Raw genomic sequence first — 17496 nt, 5'->3', positions numbered from 1 at the left:
GACATTCCTTTTTCCAATATCCCTTTTGCTTATAATAAGCACACTGGTCTAATCCTAGAGGTTTCCTATTGCCATTTGCAAATGAATTATACTCCCTTTGCCTAGGGTTTTATCCCTGTACTGGTGCTGCTACCCAAACTCGAACCTCCTTCTTAGACTGTTTATTTTCCATGGTATCTCTGTTATCAAACACCCACTAGGCGACCACTACCAACTTAGATAACACTTTTCCCTCAAAATCTACTAACTTATGAAGCTTTCTTCTAATATCTGGGGCTGACTGGGTAATAAAGGCCATAATTAGGGCTCTTGGATTCTCTGGGGCCTCAGGATCTATAGGTGTATAGGTCCTATAGGCCTCCAAAAAAAAGCAGCAGGGAACTCACTGGGGAGCTGTACAGTCTTGCTTACCTTAGATAAATTAGTTGCTTTCCTAGCTGCTTCTCATATCCCTGCTAACAGGGACTTTTATAGTTGTAGTCCCAGCTTGGGCAAATTAGGAGAAAGACTTGCTCCAAACAGACTGGCTCATCAGTTGGGGAACGATCTGTTCCAAGGACCGCCTTCAAGGCACTGTGCCGGATTCGCTCCCTTTCCTCTCAGGTGAAAAGCACCTGTAAAAGTTACTGACAATCATCCCAGGTGGGCTGGTGTGTGAAAAATGCTGTCTCTAAGAAGGATATGAGCCCCTGGGGTTTTTCAGAAAAGGATGGATTTTGCTGTTTCCAGTCACTAGAAAGGGGGCTTGCCCGCTGTCTCCCCCATGTACCTATTTGAAGGGTAATAAGAGGACTGTATCACCTTGTACCACCTCCGGTTGGTACAAGGAACCACTTCTGGTATGGGGGGGACTTAACATTGGAGATGCTGATGGCACAGAATAGGAGGGAGAGCACACCATTGGGTCTTCCTCTGGGGGATCCTGTAACACCAGGAGAGATGATTACTCAGTTACAGTTTCACTTACAAAAACTTTAGAACACTGTTCTCCCATCCTGGAAAAAAGGAGTATGCAGAGGTGTATACAGGACACAGATAGAATTAATAAAAACAAATAGCCACAGACTGCCCGTGGAGCAGTTATATCACTCTCGATGCCCCGCCCTCTCTGGTGGCCTGGTGTGTGGAGGTGAGGCTCACCTCTTGATGCCCCACCCATTCCAGATGGCTGGGCCTCAGGGCCACACTGATTATGAGGCCCTACTGATTATTGAGGCCCCCACTGGTTATTACAATAACAAGAAAATTTTATTTACACTAGGATGGGGCCTGAGACTACCTTGTCCTTGGCTGGATACCCAGAACCAAGAGCAGCCTCCACCACCAAATCCCAAGCCTCCAACTGCAGCTCCGGCCTTTATTATTTGGTCTGCAAATCACCAACCCCAGACCTCCAAAGCTCCAAAGGGCAAGGCCTTTTCCTTTTCTTTCCTTCTCCTTCTCTACAGGCCTCTCCACTCTCTGCAGGCCTGTCCTTTCTGGGTCTTTCCCCTTTAGCTTCCCTTCTTCTGTTGCTTGGAACAGACAGCCTATATATAAGCTGTGCCCCTCTTCTACTCCAATGGATCTCCTGCCTAGCAGTTTCCAAGTGCCATTCATGCCCCTTCCCCAAGCTGCCTCGTGTCCTATCACTTCTTGATATGTGGGACTTGACGCCCCACCCCCTCCGGTGGCCTGGTCTGGAGAGCAGTGAGGTTTACTTCTTGATGCCCTGGCCCGTCCAGCAGGCCAGGCCACAGAGCCATGCTTATTTACAGTGTCTATACCCTTAAACACCCATTTTCCTGACTTGGGATGTTGGGATTGCTTGTCAGAATAAGGACACCAACTATAAAGGATCTCAGCATGGCAACATTGACTTGTGCAGAGGGGTTGGCTATCAGCTAAAAATCTGGCAAGCATGCAATGATCAGGCAGGTTGTTCCCTTTTTATCACTAACCCAATAGGCCCTGCCTCTGCCCTGAACCTGGCTGAATTCAGCTTCTATAATCTTTAAAAGAATGTGGTTTTATTATGTCCTCCAGAGAGCAATTTAATCCATTGAGGCTTGGTTAAAGGTGACAAAAAAATTATTTACACTAGAAAAGGGGCCTGCAACTACCTTGTCTTGGGCTAGCTACCCAGGAAGAAGAGCACCACCAAACCTTCAAGCCTCCAATGGGCAGCCTCAACCTTTATTAGTTGGTCTGTAAACCTCCAAATCCCAGACTTCCAAAGCTCCAAGCCTGCAAAAGGAAGAGCTTTTCCTTTTCCTTCCTTCCTCCTCTGCAAGCCTCTTTGCCGGCCTCTCCAACGGTCTGCCCTGCTCTACTCCAATAGATGTCTCCCCTCCAGCTCCCCACCATCTCTCTTATTCTACCCCCCTCCCACCCCTTGGAACAGGCAGCCTATATATAGCTCTTTGCTTTCTTCTGGGGGAAGCAACATATATTCTTCTCCAAGGAGACAAGTTACCAGCAGACTAACTGGGAACCTTCCTCTAATGATGATTTCACATCATCTTGAAAAGAGATTTTGGCTTTTAATTTTTCAATAAGTCTCATCCCTGGAGTGGATAAGGACAGTCTGGAATGATGAGAAAGGAGTGGGTAATCGTTCCTTTTTCCATATCAGTTATTCTAGAGGCCATGGATAGGATTCAGTCTTTCCAATGGTCCCTTGGACATTTAGTCTTTGCTCCATTGTTTGGAAAGACGGTCTCAATTCCTGGAAATTTACAGATTTGTGACGATACTGAAGAACAGTTTCATGGAATGCATATCTTGACAATAGTACCTACTTCTGTGCAATTTGTTTTCCCCACAATGTATCCACAAGTCCAAAACTCACATCACTAACCAAGAAGATTCACTTCAGGACTGGGAATATGGCTTAGTGGTAGAGTGCTTGCCTAGCATGCATGAAGCCCGTGGGTTCGATTCCTCATTACCAATAAGAAAAAAAGCTGGAAGTAGCACTGTGGCTTAAGTGGTAGAATGCTAGCCTTGAGCAAAAGAAGCTCAAGGACAGTGCCCAGCCCCTGAGTTCAAGCCCTAGGAATGGCAAAAATAAAAAAGAAGATTCATTTAATTCCCTTAATTCTTCTCTTGGTGTCATCTAATTTTAACTCAGCTGACACTAGCTTTTTCACCAAATCATTCAGGCAGGTGTCTGGCTTCTGAGATCTTTTTCAGTTTTTTTTTTTTGGTCGGTCGAGGGCTTGAACTCTGGGCCTGAGTGCTGTCCCTCAGTTCTTCAGCTCAATGCTAGCATTCTACCACTTGAGCTACAGCACCACTTCCCTTTTTCAGTTTTTGTAAGGAAAATTTTTTTCTAAACAGTTCATCTTCTGTGTCTTTCAGTCTCTTTTCCCTGGCCTGTTCTTTCTCTTGAGATTTTCTTAAGTGTTCTTTGACTACTGTAATCTTGTTGTTATGACGAAGTACAAGGTGAGCAATTTCATTTTCATCTTCAAACTTACTCCAGGCTCTCTGCTGTTTGTACTGATGCATTTTCAATGCCTTATTTTCATTTAGCAGCTCAGCTAATTTGATCTGGAGATCACATACTTCATTCTGCAACTCATTGACTTTTAGCAGTCTTGCAGAGAGAAGCCAAAGTGATGCTGTTTGCCACATATATTTATTTCTTGATCAGTATCTGAAGTTTCTGTTCTTTCTCCTCCTTGGACAGTCCTTTTTCCAATGTCTGTTTTGCTTGCAGTAAGCACACTGGTCTAGTCCTAGAGGTTCCCTATTGCCATTTGCAAATGAGGGTTTCTTGATCTCTGTCCAAGTGCTGCTACTAAAACTCCATTTGCCTTTTTTAACTTTTTCTTCCAGGGTATCTCTGTTATCAAACATGTACTGGGCGGCCACTACCAACTCAGATAACACCATTCCCCTCAAACATTCTAAGTTTTGAAGCTTTCTTCTAATATTGGGGCCAACTGGATAATGAAGGCCATACTAAGGGCTCTTTTATTTTCTGGGGCCTCAGGTTCTATAGGTATATAGGTGCTATAGGCCTCCAAGAGATGTTCTAGAAGAGCAGTGAGGACTCACAGGGGAACTACACAGTCTCACTCACCTTAGATAAATTAGTTGGCTTCCTAGGCACTGTCTATATACCTGCTCACAGAGTCTGGCAATAATTGCTAAGTGCCTTCTTACCTTGATCACTGTTGGAGTCCCAGCTTGGGTGAGTCAAGGAGGACAGGTATCAGTTGTTAATCTTCAGGTACTCACTATCTGGATTACCTATTTTGTGGAATAACACATAACATAGACATATGGTGGTGATTCTATATTACTTTACTGGAGTTATGGACTGATTTAGGCACTTACATTTATCTAAATGTGAAGAACAGGAAAACTTGAAAATGTGCCAGAAACATACTTTGAGTTAGAAAAAGAAGTATTATGGAAATGGCACAGAGAAAATTCAAAATTAGAATAACATTCAGTTCAGGTCCTTGGTATTGTGATAACATCCTCAGAGAGCACCAACAGTGTGGCTAGTGATCTATTTATTAGGGTTGGTAAAGACTTTGCAAAAAGAAAAAGGAATGGCTCATGGATTTTTGTTTCTGTTTTGTTGTTGTTGTTGTTTTTTTTTTGGGTCCGGTCGTGGGCCTGAACTCTGGGCCTGGGTGCTGTCCCTCAGCTCTTCAGTTCAAGGCTAGCGCTCTACCACTTGAGCCACAGTGCCACTTCAAGCTTTTATTTTTCTGCTTATGTGGTGCTGAGAAATCGATCCCAGGGCCTCATGCATGCAAAGCAAGCACTCTACCACTGAGCCACCTTCCCAGCCCCTGTTGTTGTTTTTTGTATCATTCCTGGGGATTCAGATCATAGTCTCGACAAAGCCCTGAGTATTTTTGCTCAAGGCTACTATGCTATTACTTGAGTCACATTACTTGTGGATTTTTGGGTTCTTATTGTAGTATAGAGTTTCATGGTCTTCCCTGTCTGGCTTTTCTTCAAACATCCCTCCTCACATCTCAGCCTGCTAAGTAACGAGGATTACATGTGTGGGCCACCAGTGCTTAGCATAGGAATGTTTTTAGTTAACAGTTTTATTTTCACAGGATGTATATGAAGAACTCAGGACTTCCTTATACCTGAAGTAGTTTCCCTTATTCTCTTATTAGAGTAGTCTGATAGATTTGTCAGTAGTAATGAACAAATTCTAACGTTACCTTTAATGTCCATACTTTGTTTGGATTAGCTCTGTTTTTCTTGCTATCCACTGCCTAGGGAATTTAGGGTACTGCCTCCCTTTGTCTTCTGTTCGTTTAGGTGTGAGAATTTCTCACAATTCCATGGATATTATGACATTGAGATACCTCATGTAAGCTGGGCACCGGTGGCTCATGCCTGTAATCCTAGCTAGTCAGGAGGCTGAGATCTGAGGATCATAGTCTAAAGCCAGCTGGCTTTGGAAAGTCCATGAGACTCTTATCTCCAATTAGCCACCAGACAACTAGAAGTGTTGCTGTGGCTCAAGTGGCAGAACGCTAGCCTTGAGCTAAAGAGCTGAGGGACAGTGCCCAGGCCAAGAGTTCAAGCTCCATGCCTGACAAAAAAAATAAAAAACCAAGAAAGAAAGAAATACCTAATGTGAGGAGATTTCCTGATGGTTTATCCCTGGTTATCTGGAGTTGTAGTTTGGGGAAAGACATACTACAGAGTAAGTAGGCTAGGCTTATAATGTAGCCAAGCCTTGGTTAATATGATGTTTTTCCTTTATCTCTGATGTTTACTTTGATCAGCAGTATTAAGTATATGTGACTAGATTTCCCCATGTCAAAATTTCTATTGCTTACCTTTCCATTGTACTTTAAAAAAATAAGTCACTCTGCGTGTCACAGGTTTAAGAAATGGTTTCAGAGTGGGCTATGTGGGTATGCATGTATCTCAGCGGTAGAACAAAATGCTTTGCATGTGCCAGACATATATATATATATATATATATACATATATAGATATATACATACACATACACATATGTGTGTATGTATGCATACATATGTGTTTATGTATATTACACACATACATACACACTCATGTCTGTGATTATATTCACCCCTTTAGTTACACTTTATTTACACTCATAATTTTGTCATGGGTACCAAACTTGAATTGTGTGTTAAATATTTTCCTTGATAGTATATATTCCATTTTCTTTCTTTCTTTCCTTCTTTCTTTCCTTCTTTTTTTCTTTCTTTCTTTCTTTCTTTTTGCCAGTCATGGGGCCTGGGTACTGTGCCTCAGCTCTTCAGCTCAAGGCTAGTGTTCTACCACTTGAGCCACAGCACCACTTCCAGCTTTTTCTGCTTATGTGGAGCTGAGGAATCGAACCCAGGGCCTCATGCATGCGAGGCAAGCACTCTACCATTGAGCCACTTTCCGAGCCCTCCATTTCTTTCTTTTTTTTGCCTTTGTTTACACTCATTATTTTGTCATGGGTACCAAACTTGAATTGTGTGCTAAATATTTTCACTGGTAATATATACTCCATTTTCTTTTTTGCCAGTCCTAGTTGAACTCAGGGCCTGGGCACTGTCCCTGATCTTGTTTTGCTCAAGGCTAGCATTCTACCACTTGAGCCACAGTGCCACTCCCAGCTTTTTTTGTCTATGTGTTATGAGGAATCAAACCCAGGGCTTCATACTTGCTAGGCAAGCACTCTACCACTAAGCCACATTCCCAGTCCTATTCTCCATGTTCCTATGTTACTGGGCTAGGGTTGATAGCATCTTCTTGAGGAGTTTAATTTTTTTATATTTGTAATGGTCATTCATTTGTAATTTTGCTTCTGGTTTTGTCATTGGACCAAGTGAAGTGGTCTCATAGAAAGAACTGTTAGGATGATTGGATTGTGGTCACCTTTAAGATTCCTGATGTCATTTAATCCTTATTGTGATAATATTAAGGAAAGGTTGAAATATAAAGTAAAGACTAAGCAATGTAAGTTGTAGACACTCAGCAGGTGACTAGGATTTGGGTTGTTAAATTCTACCTTACAAATGAGTTTACTTGTTTTAATCAAAGTAGAAAACTCCTAGTTGTCTCTTTCATTTTTCAATCTTTAAGATGAAAGCACAGAGATGATTGAATGCTACATGTGAAATTGCAATAAGCTCTCATCATTTAAGAAACAAGACTTCAACTGTTATTATTGTTCCTGTTCTTAAAGCCTTTCTCTTTTCCAGCTTCCAACTTGTGAGTAATGAATTTCTATTATTTATCAATAACCCAGTTTGTTATACTTTGCAATAAATGCATAAACACTAATAGAGATGAAGTGTTTATTTCTGCTTATTTTAGAAATATATGTTGTGTGTTTTATTTTAAAAATTACCGGTGAAAACATCTACACAAAGAATTAAATTCCACTCTCATGGGAACTTCAAAGGAGTTAGTGCTTCAGTGAGTCAATATGATAAATATGTGGCAATTTCTTGTTTTTACATTGGTCCTTGGGCTTAAATACGGAGTATAAGCCCTGTCTGAGTTTTTTTTCCCTCAATGTTAGCACTCTGCCACAATGTTACTTTTGTATAGATAATGAGTCTTTGTCTAGGGGCCTGGAAGTCTTTCTTGGCTTTCTGCTCAAGATAAGTGCTCTACTTCTTGATCCATGCCACTACTACAAATAAATTTCAGATTCTCCAGTTTTCTCACATTGAGAATTTGAAGAGGGCTGGAATCATCCAAACAATGGAATCTTCAACCTTTTAAAAATTGGTTTGTTACAAGGTGTAGTATTTTGTACCTGTAACACTTACAGTTGGGAGATAGTGGCAAAGGTACTAAGCTTGATCAAAGTGTAGACCACATAATAAATTCCAAGTCACAGTGGGTAACATTGGGAGATGCTGTCTGCACATGTTTGTTCTATCTATCTATGCATTATAATCAAGTAGTTGAGTCCTCATAGAGAAGAGGACTCCTCTCCACCTCCTTTTATCTTCCGTTTCTGCTGAAGCTCACACTTCACAAGTGTTCCTTTTCTTCTGATACTGGTGACAGGTGGAAACCACACTGCACAGACACTGCCTGTGTTTCTACTCGGACATTTGCTAGGATTTTGTTCCTTCTTGGAAACATGCTCTTAGGTCACCAAAACACAGTTGTAGAGCCATATAACAGGTCTGTAGTTTAGAAAGAAAACAGATGCATGAAGTCATTTCAGCTGATTGACAGGGCAGAATGAGCCTTCCCCAAGGGTCTCCTGTCTGCATGTGAGCTCTTATCCCTATCAGCACACACTTTCCAAGGCTACTGTCTCAAGGGGCCATGCTTGACTACAGAATGCCCATGTTGGACCTTGGAAAAAATACAAATTCTCCACCTCATTCAGTCCTGTGAATGACCACAAAGGTTTCATAACCTTCTGAGTGATTTTGATGCATACCCTATATGTTTTTTAAAATAGCTTGAGAAACAATGAGCTAGATTCCTCCCAAATTTCCAGTGCTACCAAAGCTAATCTCAAAAATTGTGGGTGGTTGATGCTTTATGGCTATGTTCTGAATTGGCTGAGATTAAGGTGTTTTCACCTCCCTGGGAAACTTACGCAGGTGTTATCTCTTTTCAAGGAGGCAAGAATTTCAAGAGTATGTGTCTTTTAGTAGAAGAGTTTATCTTTGTTAGGGTATTTACCTAAGATGGTGTAAGGTCCATCAGGAGTACAAAATAAAACAAAGCAAAATGAAATAAAATGGTGTGTCCTCAGCTATCTTATATTGGCTCCTACCTAAAAATATCAATCTGATAGGCTAGGGACATTTCATGATTTTTTTTAAAGGTGGAGATACATGTTCCAGAAGTGGAATAACTAAAGAAAGCCTAGATATTTAAGTTACTAAAGGCTGTTCTCACATGTATATCTTACCACATATGTCCAGATCCATGCAAATGAACAGCTAAGTCAAAAGTTCCTAAGGCTCCAGATGCAGCAAGGTTCCTAAGGATTGGCTTTAAGCAGATGAGCCTGATTATCTCCTAGGCTCAATCAGTGTATTGATGTGCATGCAGGTGTATATATTTATTGCCAGGAAACCAGTGAATTTCCAGGAGTTTTTCCAGGAAGTGTCCATGTAGAGAAGCTGTGAAATCCATTTGATCAGTTTTGAGTATTTCTTCTATTCAGGAAGAGCTTTGTTTTCCAGGTAAGAGAGTGGAGTGGTCCTAAGGCCTGAGGTAAGCTGTAATTCACACAACAAATAGTCAATTCTTCCATGTCATCCTGTGCTTAAAGAGAGAGGAGCTGAAATTTCCAAGGGAAGGCAGCAGTGCAGGGCTTGGTAAATGTCTTCACATTTGTCTTGAGCCTATGATGGCATAACTGAGGTTTAGGACCTGCTTCTTGCTTTACACTCATAGATGGCCAATGCTAAGAAGAAGGAGGGAATAATCAGTCTTAACTCTCTGTGGAATGTTTGGCTCCTAACATTGTTGTCCTGTAAGCTGGACACCCACAGCTCACAACTGTAATCCTAGTCACTCAGGAGGCTGATATCTGATACTCACCGTTGAAAGCCACAGCAGACTGGAAAGTCTGTGAGACTCTTTATCTCCAGTTAACAGCAAAATGTAAGAAATGAGATGTATCTCAAGTGCAAGTGTGTTAGCTTTGAGGAAAAAAAAACTCAGGAAGAGCCTCCTAGGCCGAGTTTAGGCTCCAGGACTAGTATAAAAAAAGAACAAAACACTTGTCCTTTGGAGAAGAATTTGAGATAGTTGTGAATTAAATGTACCAGATTATATATTCTTTTTAGTATAAGTCAACATCTGTTAATTACCTATTCTCTATCCACTGTTCTTTCTTCCCATGTAATGCTTGGTTTTAGAGATGACAAAATATAATGGTAATGATTAAGGGAGTTAAGTATGTAGAAATATCCTTACACTTCTATTATTCAGGAATAAAATTTCAGGAATAATTATATTCCTGACTTTGCAACTGGTTAGAAATCATATGTGACTAATCAGATAAGATCTGAGGATCACAGACTAAAGTCAGTGCGTACAGGAATATCTGGGTTTATTTTCTCCAATTCATCACCAAAATCCAGAAGTGGAGCTGTTGATCAAGTGCTAGAGCACTAGCCTTGAGCAAAGAAAGCTAAAAGTCAATGTCTAGGTTCTGAGTTCAAGAACCAGTACCCATACTCAAACAAAAAAATCATAGTTAATATTTTCAACTATCTACTAGCAATGCAATTTTTCTTTTTGTTAGTTGTGGGGCTTAACTCAAGCCTAAGCACTGTCCCTGAGCTCTTTTGCTCAAGGCTAGCACTCTACAACTTTTTTTTTTGGGTTGGTCATGGGGCCTGAACTCTGGGCCTATGTGCTGTGCCTCAGCATTTCGGCTCAAGGTGAGCACTCTACCACTTGAGCCATAGCACCACTTCCAGCTTTTTCTGCTTATGTGGTGCTGAAGAATCGAACCCAGGGCCTCATGCTTGCGAGGTAAGCACTATATCACTGAGCCACCTTCCCAGCCCCTCTACAACTTTTTTTTTTTTTGTCGGTCGTGGGGCTTGAACTCTGGGCCTGGGCACTGTCCCTCAGCTCTTCAACTCAAGGCGAGCGCTCTACCACTTGAGCTACAGCACCACTTCCGGTTTTCTGGTGGTTTATTGGAGATAGGAGTCTCATGGTCTCTCCTGCCCGGGCTGGCTTTGAACCGCGATCCTCAGATCTCAGCCTCCTGAGTAGCTAGGATTACAGGCGTGAACCACCAACGCCCGGCTCCCTCTACAACTTTTAAGCCACAGCACCATTTACTGTTTCCTGGTAATGAGAGATAAGAATCTCACAGAGTTTCCTGGCTGGGCTGGCTTTGAATCCTGATCCTCAGATGCCACCCTTCTAAGTATCTAGTATTAGTGGTGGAAGTCACCATTTCCCAGCCCTTCAGTCTTTTTGGGGGAAGGAGGTTGCTGCTCCTGAGGCTTGAACTCAGGGCCTGGGGGCAATCCCTGAGCTTTTGTGATCAGGGATTGTACTCTAGCACTCTACTTACTTGAGCCACAACTACAGTTTTGGCTTTTGTTTGGTGGTTGGTTGGAGATAAGAGTCTCGTTGACTTCCTTCCCAGACTGAATTTGAACCGCCATCCCATGTCTCAGCTTCCTGAGTAGCCTAGATTACAGGTGCGAGGCACCTGTACCAGGATTACCTTTGCTCTTTTTTTTGCCAGTCCTGGGACTTGAACTCAGGGCCTGGGCACTGTACCTGAGCTGAGCTTCTTTTTGCTCAAGGCAAGCACTCTACCACTTGAGCCATAGCACCACTTCCTTGCCTTTTTCTGTTCATGTGGTACCCAGGGCTTCATGAATGCTAGGCAAGCACTCTACCACTAAGCCACATTCCTAGCCCACCCTTTGCTCTTTGTTTAAAACTTGTTCTGTAGCCAGGAGCTAGTGGCTCACGCTTGTAATCCTAGCTACTCAGGAGGCTGAGGCTGAGATCTGAGGATCGCGGTTCAAAGCCAGCCCGGGCAGGAGAGACCATGAGACTCCTATCTCCAATAAACCACCAGAAAACCAGAAGTGGCGCTGTAGCTCAAGTGGTAGAGTGCTCGCCTTGAGCTGAAGAACTGAGGGACAGTGCCCAGGCCCAGAGTTCAAGCCCCACGACAGACAAAAACAAAAAACAAAAACTTGTTCTGAATGTCAAACCAAGCACCTTGCACTTGCTAGGCAAGACTGTCATTATTTTTTTAAGCAAATAAGCAGCTAAATGCATGTATATAGCTTGTGTTGACCTGGGTGGATTTGTGTTCATTTCTGCATTCAAAGTTGTAAGCAATGATCCAGAAAACTGGGACACACAGTCACGTTAAAGAAAGAAGTGTTTAATGTCAGCTAGAGGCTGACAGGTTCTCATACAATAGAGAGTAGCAAACTGCTCTTGCAGTCTTAGAGGTAGATACAATGTCAGCAGTCTGAGAGCAGAAGAAGAGGCTAGGCAGGAAATCTTTGTAGTCACAGATGGGACACTGAAAATATCCAACAGCCAGGGCAGGACATTCTATAGCTGTCCTGAGCAGCCAGGGAAAACATCATCCATCACAGACAGAATACATTCTATATCTAGCATGTAACAAAACCAATATATCTTATAGCTGTCATGTAGCCAGAGGAAACATCTTGGAGCAGAGACAATACATTCTATAGTTGGCACCTTACGATCAGCACTAGAACCAGTGTGAGACCAAGACTAGTATCCGGACTCTGTTGCTGATGCAGCCAGGGCGGGTGGGAATAGACAACTATGGCCTAACCTGGCTTGCGAAGGACCTAGGGCGAGGGCTGACAACCCAAAGTGGGGGTGAATACGCTTACAAAAGGTATCTGAAGAGGAGAGAGAGTCCTCCTGCTATCCACTTCCAGGAGATGATTACACATCAAGTACAGATATTTGTAAACCTGCATGAATGTGTCTGTGTGTGAACGTGTCTGTGTGTCATTCTTTTGAAAGGAACTCCTTGTACGGCCATTGGTGAAGCTAGGAAAGATGGAATGACAACTATTTTCTTTATCTTCTTGTCCTGAGCCCAATCTTCTTTATATCACTTCCACTTAATCATGGAGTATAGCTTTTTGTGCCTAAATTTCTAGCTTAAGATTATAAGATATCACCAAACTCACCACAGGCTTCTCAGGCCATATAGTTAATTGGCAGCCAAGTGTAAGCATTTGTTCTCTGCTAAAGCCCAATTTCAGTACAAATGTCATTTGTTCAAAGAGTATAATAGCTATTTCCAGAGGATGGACAGGGATCTGCTCTAATATAGTAAGGGCCAGATCTATGATGGGTTTGCTAGAGATGCTCAGCAGCATTGCTATTTTCCACTGACATTTCAAGCTCTATTGAATATGCTGGATCATGTAGTCTAAGAGGCAGAAAACTTGACAGGACATCTTGTACCCATTACAGTCTTCTCTAGTTCCCAGTTCCACAAAATAATAGTATTTTTCACCATATGAATGCAGAATGTGATCTGATATTTTGATTCCTGGGTTCAAATTATTCTTTACTGACTTTGCCCAATGAAATTAGAGGCCTATGTCCTACTTGGTTTGAGAAATGTTTGTTAATAACATATACTAGTTTTTCCAGATTGTTCATCTAATAGTTACTTGTTTTTGTTTTTGTTTGGGTCCGGTTGTGGGGCCTGAACTCTGGGCCTGGGTGCTGTCCCTCAGCTCCTCAGCTCAAGGCCAACGCTCTACCACTTGAGCCACAGTGCCACTTCCGGCTTTTTTCTTTATGTGGTGCTGAGGAATCGAACCCAGGGCCTCAGGCATGCAAGGCAAGCGCTCTACCACTGAGCCACCTTCCCAGCCCCTCTAATAGTTATTTGAATTAGAATATCTAGTGATTATGTTTGTGTATCTCATTGTCATGTTGCCATTTTAACTTATGAAATAGTCATTAATTCTAATGAGGTCAGTGCACTGACTTCAGAAGAAAGGACAAAAAAGTAATTAACACTTGTTTCACTAGAGCTGGTCACTGGTAGCTGGTGTATGTAACCCTAGCTACTCAGAAGACTAAAATCTAAGTATTACAATTATAAGCCAGCCCAGACAAGAGTTGGAGAGTTTTTTCTCTCAGCACAAAAGAGCTGGAAGTGAAGCTGTGGCTCAGTTGGCAGGGGGTTAGACTTGAGCATTAGTATCAGAGGGACCATCACCTAGAGACTGACTTCTAGCTCCAATTTTAGTAAACACAGAACCAAGGTTTGTCCCACATGAGTCTCATTTATCCCAATATTCTTTGTTGGCTAAGGATCTTAGAAAGCACCGGAGGAATACAGTGAGAATGTCTTGATATTGTTTTAAGTAGTTGTCTCATCTGCATTTGGAGGCTTCTTTGTCTGGAAGGTAAAGATCGAGGGAAAGTCTCAGCTCCATATGAAAGGCAGATATTGTCATTTTTATTGATTTACATTAATTTTTCTCAGTCTTGGGGCTTGAACTCTTGTTCTGACCAATGTTCCTGAGCTCTTTTGCCCAAGGCTAGGGCTCTACCACTTTGATCCATTGTACCATTTCTGGTTTTCTCCTGGTTCACTGGAGATAAGAGCCTCGGAGTCCAACCTGATAATTACCATTTGGAGGGAGCCTGGGTCTGTGAGTTAACTTAGATCTGCATGAAGGTTAATATTAAGTTGAATAACAACTACTCGTGTCTCTATGCAGGCCCAGTGTCTGCAGAAAATAAAAACCAAGCCTGTGCATTTGGTGCGCACGCGCAGGATACACGCAGCTTAGCTGAGCTGCGCGGAACCTGTGCCGGAAGCAGCGGTGTCCAGACATGGCGGATTTCCGGTTATGATCAGCGGCAGGGATGCCATGGAGAGGGGAAGGTTAGCTGGGCCGGGGCCTTGACCTCAGCCTGCAGATCCGTGGCTGTTGCTCCTGAGGTGCCCATGGCCGTGGGGTCTCGGGGCCGAGGTCTGTGTTCCGGAGACCCCGATGGGCCTCGCGGGGGGCTCGGGAGGCCGCCCCGCTGCCCGCCCCTCCATCCAGGCGTGTTGGCGGAGGCCGCCGGGCCTGGGTCGGAGCGGACGCTGGGCGAGGCGGGGCCGCGGCCGCGCAGGCGCTGCTGGTTGCCGCGGTGCGGGGCGCGGGGTCTCGTGAGGACCTGCGGGGGACGCAGCGCGGGGCTGCCTGGCTCCGGGGCCTGGCTGCGGGAAGGTGGGGCGGCCGAGCACAAGGGGAAAGACAGTTGGGGTGGCCAGGGGTCGGGGTTATGGCACGGAGCGGGCGGATTTGGCTGCGGTGGCGTCTGCCTGCAGGGAGGACGCGGGGCGGGATTCATGTTGACCTGGGCATGTGCGTCTCAGGCTACTGAAGCCTACATCATGTAGGTCTTGTGTAAACCTCAACCAGGTGTTTTCCCCTCCTTGTTGTTAAGTTTTTTGTGGAATAGTTCTTTCTTGTTGGCATATTTGAAATGACTGTATTGGCATTTGGATATTTTTAATTTAACTTTTGTGTTCACACATACTGTGTTCCACTATGTAAAAGGACCATAAGGATTGCAAATGTATTTTCCTAAAATAGTGGTGATGGTTACCATTCCATTTTAGAAGCTTTTAGGAATGGTACTTTATCATTTTGAAACACAGAGACCACTTCAGGAACTTGTATGTCTTTCTTGTGCAGGAACAAGGCTAGTCTTCCCTATGTTACTCCAGTTTATATTGTGTGCTGCTGAAGCGAGCCCCATTCCACTAATTTCTGGTGAGGTACTGTAGTATGTTGCTTTATAAACATGCTTGTGTGTGAATTATGTTTGTATATGTGTCCTTTTATGTGCCAGTGCTGGGGCATGAACTCTTGGCCTGGGTACTATCCCTGAGCTTCTTTTGCTCAAGATTAGCACTCTACCACTTGAGCCAGGGTACCTCTTCCAGCTTTTTCTGTGTATGTGGTACTGAGGAACTGAGCCCAGGGCGTTATGCACTCTGCCACTGAGCCACATACCCAGCGCCCCCCTCTGTCTCTGTCTGTTTCTGTCTCTGTCTCTCTTTTTGTCAGTTGTGGGGGCTGAACTCTGGGGCTGGGCGCTGTCCCTCAGTTCTTCAGCTCAAAGATAGAGGTCTGCCACTCAAGCCACAGCACCACTTTTGGCTTTTTTCTGCTAATGTGGTTCTGAGGAATCTAAGGACCTCATGCATGGAAGGCAAGCACTCGACAACTGAGCCACCTTCGCAGCCCCATCTCTCTTTTTTTTAAACAATTTTATTATCAAGGTTTTGTATGGGGAGCTATAATTTGATAAGTCAGTGGTTAGTTTTCCCTTTAGTTTGTCCCTCCAAACCATGCCTGTCTTTGTCAATTATGTATAAATAAAAACAAAGTGTGTGGGCCCTGGTGTTTCATGCTTGTCATGCTGGCTACTCAGGACAAGATGATGTTAGGATCTACCAAGTTGACTCAATTGGAGACAATGGAGAGAGACAAGAAAAACAAGGTCAGCATTCTAGGTGTTAAGTCTTGTGCTGTGATATGTCGTGTGTGCCGAAACATCAGGGACCCAATCTTAGCATATACCTGCATCTCTTTTCTGTTTGGTCATTCACTGACTGCTGTGAGTCCATCAGCTTCTATCTTGCATACTAGAGTTCATTTGTTCTACTTGGGACTTAGATATTCTACATGTGCCCTACTAGGAGATTGTCAGTACTTAGACATTATGTTGGGGTATGAAATGGACAAGTGATTTAATACTCCAAACATGTACCTCTTAGAAAAAACAGTGACATTTTATTAAAATCAACAATCAAAATAATGACCAACAGTGAAAAAAATATAACAACTAAAACATATTTCCCTTGACAAAGGGAAGAAAGGGAAGAAAGCTGCTGTCAGGTGGACAATGGAAAGTCCACTAGTGGCTAATGCGCCACAGAAAACTCAGCCAGAGAAGCCCTGTGGATACTTTGCTATCCATCCCAAGTACAACATAGGTTGATTGGACAGAGTTTAGGCAGCACAAGGTGAATATCCACTGCCAATGACAGGAATGTTACCTCCTACCTTTATAACTGAGTGTTTTGTATTTTAGGAGGGTGAGCAGAACCAGCTGGAAACCCACAGGAGGCAGAAGATGTTGTGCTTCTTACACAGAAGACACGTACTGCACTACCACGAGGTGTGGAACACAGTCCTGTGGAGGCCCTCCAACTGGTGAAGCCCCGGATTCCAGTACCACATCTGCTGCCATCATGAATGGATCCTCTGCCTTGATCTCAGGTGCAGGTGCTGTGTGCAGCCCCAAATCTAAGGATGGAAATGTATGCACTGTTAATGGAGGGAGCTCTAGAAGAATCCCCATCACAGGACATCTTCCAGACTGGGTTTCACTAGGGTAACCTGGCCAATCACCATCCTGGGATTCTCATCCCATTGGACACCAGTGTCCATCCCTACTCCCATGTTCTCAGTTATCTACCTGAAGACTCCTCTGTCTTTTTGTCTGCCCCCTTGTTCTCCTGCTCCTTCAGTTGGGTGAGGAGGAGGTGTCCATGGCCTGCTAGCTCTGAGGAGGGCATGTGGATCAGCACGTAGGCCATCAGCTTACTCAGGTTGGCCAGGTCCTTGGACTGGCAGAAATCCTCAGGGTACTTGTCCAGCCACATGGCAAGCATGGAACACAGGGTTCTGTGTGCAGTTGGATAGAAAGCAGAGTGAGAGCTGCTGTCTCCTTCCTGAGCTCTTGCACAGGCCCTTGCTGGGAGAGCTCCCATGCAGACACTGCCCACCTCACAGACAGACTTGCATGTTGGGAAGTGGGAGGAGTCCCACGTGAGGAGAAGGATCTCTACAGTTGCCCTGAGGCCCTGCTAGGATTGGATTGTATAGCATTGGTTCTCCATGGGTCTTGGAGCCCACATTTCCCCGCTCATCCCTAGTAGACCAGGATGTTTCACTCATTTCTTTCCCATGCCTTTAGATGAAGCCTCAGTCTTGATCACAAGTGAGG

General features: G+C 43.7%; 2 long non-coding RNA genes across 4 annotated transcripts in view; one reads left to right on the top strand and one right to left on the bottom strand.

The window, feature by feature from the left end:
* The first annotated feature begins 14315 nt into the window (after positions 1–14315).
* Positions 14316–17496, top strand: part of LOC105982249 — a 24345-nt gene continuing 21164 nt past the window's right edge. For all 3 annotated transcript variants that reach the window (XR_001174874.1, XR_001174873.1, XR_001174875.1), the window contains exons 1-2: positions 14316–14371; positions 15174–15256. This is a non-coding gene — a long non-coding RNA (uncharacterized LOC105982249). The remainder of the gene's footprint in view (positions 14372–15173; positions 15257–17496) is intronic.
* The window catches only part of LOC105982250, a 12360-nt gene continuing 11452 nt past the window's right edge, over positions 16589–17496 (bottom strand). Inside the window, exon 3 of the long non-coding RNA XR_001174876.1 lies at positions 16589–16691. This is a non-coding gene — a long non-coding RNA (uncharacterized LOC105982250). The remainder of the gene's footprint in view (positions 16692–17496) is intronic.

The sequence above is a fragment of the Dipodomys ordii genome, unplaced genomic scaffold, assembly GCF_000151885.1.
Source record: "Dipodomys ordii isolate 6190 unplaced genomic scaffold, Dord_2.0 Scaffold15, whole genome shotgun sequence".
Classification (NCBI taxonomy): Eukaryota; Metazoa; Chordata; class Mammalia; order Rodentia; family Heteromyidae; genus Dipodomys; species Dipodomys ordii.
This window is presented reverse-complemented; position numbering and strand designations above follow the sequence as displayed.